The following is an 8,443-nucleotide window of genomic DNA, read 5'->3' as shown; positions in this document are numbered from 1 at the left end:
AAATTTTTAAAAATTATATTTGTTTGCAATTAAATTTGAGTATTCAATGTGGAAGATTCTGAGGATGCTGACGTTTCAGTAATTATATATTATAGGACATCCTTGTGGATTTACTTTAATTATAGGCTTTCAGATTTAGTTAATAATAAGTCATTTGACCATAAGAACATCAAATTTATAATTAACTATATACTAATTAAGATGAATACCTTTTGACACAAGACTTTGAAAAACATTAATTCAGATTATTTTATATGAATAAAATTTTGTTCATAAAAATTCATATTTTATGTGATTAATATTTTGTTATATTCAAATTTAACGGCAAGAAATAAGCCAATAATATGTTCTTTTCATGTTGATTTTGCCATAGAATTGATACAGTGTGTATAATTTTTGCTTCAAAAATTTTTATCTACTTTTGTACCTGAAATATTTTTCCAGATATATTATTTCTAACAATAATGATTTTATAAATCCTGTTTTTAGAGAAATTTTGATATATTACTCTTCCACAGAAATTAACTATAATTTCAAATTATGTTTTGGGAGACATGAACTCCTATATATATATATATATATATATCTCAAACTGTTTAAAATAGTAAACAATAATCATCAGTATACATAACCCCCTTTCATAGTGCCCAATTGGAACAAGTTAATCTATAATATATGAAAAAAATCCGTGAAATAGTAAGAATAATTGTTTCATGTATATTTCAAAGTGAAAACAATGAATCACTAGCAAAAATTCTGCACGAACAAATAGCATTTGCTGCTCTTTCTGAATTAAAAGTCTCTAATAACTACCAAAAATATGGGAACTAAAGTCAATTTTTTTTTCAAGCAAGCAATTTAAATCTTTCATAGTTAATCCACGTAGCAGGAAAGGTTCGTGCTTAGGGAGGGGCCATCTGGTCTTCCTACAAATGGGAAGGTTTGTACATATGGGCTATAACGTATGCATAGCTAGCCGAACCAACCCCTGCAACTAAATAGTAATTAGCCTGGGGCAGGTTTTTATGGCTACTAACACACTAGCAAGTCCTTCCTGACCTACATCCAACTGGACATATGATTTCATAAAATGGGTAGTTTCTCTCTCAAGCATTTATTTATGTGTAAAAATGTAGGATTTGTTTAACTGCCGCCAACTAAAGAACTGAGACCCATATGGTACCCCATAAACTTACCGGTTAGCAATTTGTTATAAGCAAGATGCAAATATTATGGTAAGCATTCAGAACATTTATTCAGTGAACCTTATGTTGTAAATGGAAACAACAGTATGTCGGAAAATTTTGTAATCACAATTTCACCACTGGTCCCATTTTATGTGTAATTCAATGTTTCTGAATTCTGCAATTTTCAATTCAAGATATAAAGGTCAACAGAGTTATAAATACACAGTAATATATGATCCAATTTTGGGGGAGGGACATAAATGATAAAAAATATTCTGAGAATCCGAGTGTACAATTTTAAGTAGTTCATAGTAGATGTACTAGGTACAGCAGACAGAATACATTCTTGAATATGTGGTCAGCTTTTGTTTGGATTTGCAAGGGATGTAATGAGGCACTAACATACAGGTGAGCTTTAGACTATAGGCAGGACAGAGAATTGTAGAACTTAATATTAAATCAAAGGTTTAACAATGTGTATGTATCTAAAAGTAGTTAATTTAGGCGACAATATTTTACAGGTATATTTTGAATCTCTCTATTTTATTCTAAGTGCAAAGATATGGAAAGATGGATCACTTTTAAGTTTTTAAGAGTTTTAATTTTGCCAACACAAACCACAGATTTAGAATGAATAATTGGAAATTGTACAACGTAATAGGAGTTTAAACACTGAAGTTTACTATAATTTTGAGTGGTTAAATTCTAGTTTCACGAATTGTTCCTCTTGCTTATAAATAGTCAAAAGAAATTTCCAATGCTTTTCACTCAATTTCACATGTGAAAATGAAAACAAAATATAGTTGATTTCTAAATATACAATTATTCCATGAATAATGTTATTTTTATATTATTATAGATATTAACACAAATAATATAGATTAACTTTTCTCATTAACTCAGACATCAACAAGATGTTGATCAACATTTTCATCTTTATCTTAAAATTTAAAAAAATTGTTTCTGCAGAAATTAAGATTCTTTCACTTACAAGTGTTAGAAAACCTAGTTTTTAATAGCCTAAAAATGAAATTTCCTGACTCACATATCTTCAAGAATAATTCCAGCTTCAGCCACAGCTTAATTAAGAATATCAGAAAATGCCATAAGTTTTTCTTTTTTGGTTTGTCTGTTTTCACTTGAATGTTTTAGCTCTATCTTCTTCCATATTTTCCTTATTGCTGGGCTAGCTCCTTACATGGTTGTAAGATGGCTGATGAAGCTCCAGTCTTCACACCTCAACACTTTAAACTCCAGTGCAAGAACCTCTCTTACTCATATACTCCATCAAGCATCACCTTTTACCCTGCAAGCTCTTATCACCCTTGGGGAAAGAGATAGGCTTTTTTTAATCTACCATTCATTTCTATATCTTCTGATTGTATAACACTGCCCGGCACCTGTAAATCACTCAGTAATTCTTAAATGAGTGAATAAATTGTGTCCAAAGAGCATGGCTAAGAATAGGGATGAATGACATCCCAAAGAACATTTTGCTCTATTTTTAGAACTTGTGGAAATGAATACAGAAGTCAAATCAGCAAATACTAGACATCCAGTCTAATATGTCCAATCTGTAGTTTGTAAAATCTGCCTTTCCTGGGTTATATTTGAAATTAACTCTATGTTTCTAAAACTTTATTTTATTATTGCTATAGTGGTCACTGGCAATGTTTCTTGGAAAAAAATTATTGATTCGATTTTTAAGAGAAAACGTGAAATGCTAATTTTTCAATCTATTAAAACATGGGAATATTTTATGCCAAAACACTAAAAAATGAAGTTTCTTTTATTTTATTCCACTTTCCTAGGATTATACTTCCATATGCCTGATATAATTTTTGCAGCTATGTATTATCCAACCAACACATGGCTGGAGTTCTTAACCTACATCTGTATTTAGTTGATCTTTGTGTTCATTCCTAAAAGCATTCTATGAAATTCATTGATAAAATATTTTTGAACTATTGATGGCTCTATCAAGGTATTATGGATTACATGGAGCTTCAGAGATCAATTCACGTACAGAGTTCATGAATCTGTCCCTGCTACCAAAGCAAAAGACCCTATTTACTCTGTTATATTAAATGAGTGAGCACTTCATACAAACATCTGATGCTTAAACTAGCTTTAGAGCCTACCACAGTGAAACCTGAGTAGAGTTATACTGACATTTTTGAAATAAGCAAATAAGACCTTAAACCTGATCAAGGGAATTTGATTTTCTTTTAAGTTTCTCTTATGTAATGATTACAGATCCTAGAAATCTATAAACATATTCACTCTCCACTTAGAGGAAATTGTACTATATATGCTTGTAATTTCAAGAAGAAAAAAACCCTTTGCATAAATGTTTGTGAGATGTGTCTGGTTATTTTTAGAATATATGGAAACTCTTAGAATAATTATTGTTACATAGAAAATGATGAATAATTGATGACCATGTTAATATATTTTATTATTGCGATGTGACAAATATTATTTCTAGAAAGGGGAATATAGCTTGTTTCAACTTACAGAGAAAATTATCAGTGCAATCTACTGGCCCAAAATATTTAATACGTCTCACCAAAGGGAGACCCTTTTGCTGTTCTACCCGAAGGAGTAGACATTTGTCAATAAAGTTTTTGATTGCCATCAACATGACATCTACGCAATAGACTGAAAGCCAAGACTACAATGGTGTTTTAGCAATCTCAATTTCTCATGCTAATAATAAAAATATTACCCCTATAATATTTGCATTATATTTATCATTGCTATTGCCTATATTCTATTTTAAGGAATAAAAAAACTTTACCCATCTATAAAGTGGTTCATACTTGTTCTGGTCACATATTTAATTTAGTAACCTTCAATATTATGAAAATGTTGTCTTTGTCTGCTTGTGCTGCTATAATAAAATATTCATACCGTAGACTGGGTATTAATAACTGGGTAAATTACTGACATGTATTTCTCACAGTTCTGGAGGCTGGGAGATCCCAGATCAAGTTGCTAGCAAATTTGGGTTCTTGTGAAGGCCCATCTGACTTGTAGACAGCCATCTTCTTACTGTGTACTCACTGGCATGGCCTTTCCTTGGTCCATGTAGATAGACAGAGTGATCTCAGATTTCTTCTTCTTTTGATAAGGGCATTAATCTAATCATAAGGGCTTCACTTTCATAATCTAATCTAATCCTATTTACCTCCCGAAGGCCTCACTTTCAAATCACACTGGGGATGAGGACTTCAACATACAAAATTTGGGGGAATGCAAACTCCCAGTCCATAGTAGGTATTCAGAAATTAGCAGACTTCCATAATGAAAAAAGGTAATGGTGGAAGAAGGAAACAAGGAAGTAAAGAAAGCAGGAAGGCAGGAAGGAAGGAAGGGAGGAAGGGAGGTAAGGAGGGAGGGAGGAAGGCAGGAAGGAAAGGAGGAGGGCAAGAGGAAGGAAAGGGAAAGAAAAGTGGAAAGAAAGAGAAAAAAGGAGGGAGATATGAGAGGAGAGAGGTGGGGAAAGATAGAAGCAGATAAATAAAGAAAAAGGAGGCCAGGCACAGTGGCTCACACATGTAATCCCAGCACTTTAGGAGGCCGAGGCAGGCAGACCATGAGGTCAGGAATTCGAGACCAGCCTGGTCAACATAGTGAAACCTCGTCTCTTCTAAAAATACAAAAATTAGCCAGGTGTGGCGGCACATGCCTGTAGTCCCAGCTACTCAGACGGCTGAGGCAGAAGAGCTTGAACCCAGGAGATGGAGGTTGCAGTGAGCTGAGATTGTGCCACTGCACTCCAGCCTGGACAACAGAGCAAGACTGTCTCAAAAAAAAAAAAAAGAAAAGAAAAGAAAAAAAAAAGAAACAGGAAGAAGGAAGGAAAGAAAGAAATGAAGGAAGTGAAAAAGGAAGGAAGGAAAGGGTGGGCTGCTCAACTACGTACTGTACTAGGGGAGTAAGGGTACAAAACCGTTCACAATTATGATGATTTTAAAAGCATCATCTTTTTTTATAACTAAAGAATGTCTCATAGTATCATTTCCCATATATAAAATAGCAGTTTAAAAAAGTCTTGCATGAAATAAAATTGTGTTTTATTTCTATTTATTATCTTATTATTGGAATTACTTCTGACTATGGTTCTCTATCCCTGCTTTTGGTAAGCATGACACTGGTTTGAAATGGAGCCATCATATCACAGGGTTGCTACCTGCATGCCTGCAAGCAGTGTCTCTTTTCCTGTTTGTTGAAAATGTTAATCACAAAATGGGTAGCAAACCACTAAATGAATGTAAGCTCGTAAATGCAATTTACATTAATGGACATAATACAGTTTAAAAGCAAAGATTCAAGGTTTTCAGACAAATCTCATTCTTGAGCACAGACTATTACTTTTCAGAAAAAAAAAATTTGTGATATAATTCGGCAAAATGCAATAAATGCATCTGGGTTTTGGAATAGTTGTTTTTTTTTTTTTTTTTTTTTTTTTTTTTTAACATTGTACTCTAACCAGAAGATTACTTTTTCTCATCTGAGTCTACAGAAATCTACAATATCCTTTTCCATCTACCGCTTCCCTTTTCTGCCATGTGGGAGAGTGTTTGTACTTAAAAGAAAACTGTATCATAAAGAACATATTTCATTTTCAGTTCCTGCTTGCTTGGATTTGTGCATTAGTGTTTAGGAATATAGGTAAATGTGAGAATAAGAGAAAAGTATATGCTAACAACACAGTGAGGTAGAGGTAGAAAGTCTAGTAGTAAAGTGATGAAAACTATAATCAGAAAAACAGAGAACTAGTTAAATTAGCCTTACCTTTGGTGATTCCAGAAAATGGGGACTGCAGAAACATGAACTATGTTTAGTAATATGAAAACGAGACAACAAAAGAAAGATGATATCTGGTCTTAGATCAGGATGAATTCAGGAACTCTATCTTAGTTACTCCTAATTAAAGAGTGCCTATAGATTTTATTCCATATGATGCAACTATTTGTCCTTAAAGTACATATTTTTAAACTTGGTATAATTTAATTTAGAATATGGGCTTCAATTTTTTTTTAATTTTCTTAACTCTCATTTACTACTGAACCCACTCTGATTATGACGTTTTCTTCTCTACTTATTTTCTTCTCTACTTATTGTCTTCTATATATCAGCACTTACTCACTAGAACTATGCTCAAAATGGTCCAAAATAATATACTGTTATTAATCCGATAAGTAATTTTAAGTCCATATTTTATTTGGAGTCCTGTATCATTTAGGTTCTGTCTACTTTCTCAGGGACCAGCCTCCTGTGATTTTCCTACTCTCTGATGCTCCTTTTCAGTCCCCTTTGTAATTTCTTTTATCCTTACTTAGTCACTTAATGTCGGAATTACTCAACACTTCTTATTACATATGACTCACCCTCCCTAGACAATCTTATTCACCCTGTAGTTTTCAGTCACTATCTTTATAGATCAACTCTGAAACATATACCCGTGTCAACACACATACATAGCTCCTCAATGATTAACAGCCTCCACCAAAGTGGTACCTTTGTTACAATTCATGAACCTACAATGACACATCATCATCCAGAGTCCATAGTTTACAACAGAGGTCACTCTTGATATTGTACATTTTATAGGTTTCTGCAAATGTATAATGACATATATTTACCACTATAGTATTATACAGAGTAGTTCCACTGCCCTAACATTTCTCTGTGCTCAACCTATTCATCCTTCCCATACTTCCCACCAACACTTGACACTCACTGATCTTTTTACTGTATTCATAGATTTGCTTTTCCCAGGTTGCCATATAGTTGGAATCATGTAGTATGTAGCCTTTACAGTTTGCCTTCTTTAAATTAGTAATATGCATTTATGTTTCCTCTATGTGTTTTCCTGGCTTGATAGATCAAATCTTTATAGCACTGAATAACATACCATTCTCTGCATGTGCCACAGTTTATTTATCCATTCTCTTACTGAAGAACATCTAGGTTGCTTTTATGTTTTGACAATTATAAATAACACTGTAAATATTGCGTGCAGGTTTTTGTGTGGGCATACGTTTTCAACTTTTGGAGGTAAATACCAAGAAGTACCATTGCTGGATGTCACGGTAACAGTACACTTACTTTTGTAAGAAACTGCCAAACTGTCTTGTTGGACATAAAATTGGTTGTACCATTTTGTTTTCCCATAAGCAATGAATCAAAGCAACTGTTTCTGCACATCCTCACTAGCATTCGGTGTTGTCAGTGTTCTGATTTTGGCCATTCTAATAAGTATATGGTAGTATCTCATTTTGTTTTTATTTACATTTCCCTGATGACATATGATCTGGAGTATCTTTTCATATGCTTATTTGCCATCTTTATATCTTCTTTGGTGAGGTATCTATTAAGGTGTTTGGCCTACATTTTAATCAAGTTGTTTTCTTACTGTTGAGTTTTAAGAATGTTTTTCTATATTGCAAATACTAGTCGTTAATCAGGTAGGTCTTTTGTAAATATTTTCCATCAGAGTGTGGCTTGTCTTTATTAGCTTGGCAGTGTCTTTCACAGAGTAGAAAATTTTAGTTTTTAATAAAGTCCAGCTTCTCATTTTTGGGGGTCATGGATTAATGCAAGGATGCCCAATCTTTTGGCTTCCCTGGGTCACATGGGAAGATGAACTGTCTTGAGCCACACATAAAATATACTAACAATAGCTGATGATCAAAAAAAAAAATCACAAAAAATCTCATAATGTTTTAATAAAGTTTAGGAATTTGTGTTGGGCTGCAGCCAAAGCTCTCCTGGGCTGCCTATGACCCATGGGCCACAGGTTGGATAAGCTTGTATTAATACCTTTGGTGTCACATCTAAAAAGTCATCACCAAACCCAAGGTCATCCAAGTTTTTTGCTTATGTGATCTTCTAGGAGTTTTACAGGATTATTTATTTATTTATTTAGGTCTGTAATACACTTTGAGTTAATTTTCGTGAAGGAGGTAAGGTCTGTGTTTAGATTCATTTTCTTTTTTTTTTTTTTTTTAGACAGAGTCTCGCTCTGTTGCCCAGGCTGGAGTTCAGTGACGCGATCTCGGCTCACTGCAAGCTCCACCTTCGGGTTCACGCCATTCTCCTGCCTCAGCCTCCCGAGTAGCTGGGACTACAGGCACCCACCACCACGCCCGGCTAATTTCTTTTTTTGTATTTTTAGTAGAGACGGGGTTTCACAGTGTTAGCCAGGATGCTCTCGATCTCCTGACCTCGTGATCCACCCGCCTCGG

Source organism: Mandrillus leucophaeus, unplaced genomic scaffold (assembly GCF_000951045.1).
Source record: "Mandrillus leucophaeus isolate KB7577 unplaced genomic scaffold, Mleu.le_1.0 Scaffold156, whole genome shotgun sequence".
In the NCBI taxonomy this organism is placed as follows: Eukaryota; Metazoa; Chordata; class Mammalia; order Primates; family Cercopithecidae; genus Mandrillus; species Mandrillus leucophaeus.
The sequence above is the reverse complement of the archived record's forward strand: the minus strand, read 5'-3'. Positions refer to the sequence as shown.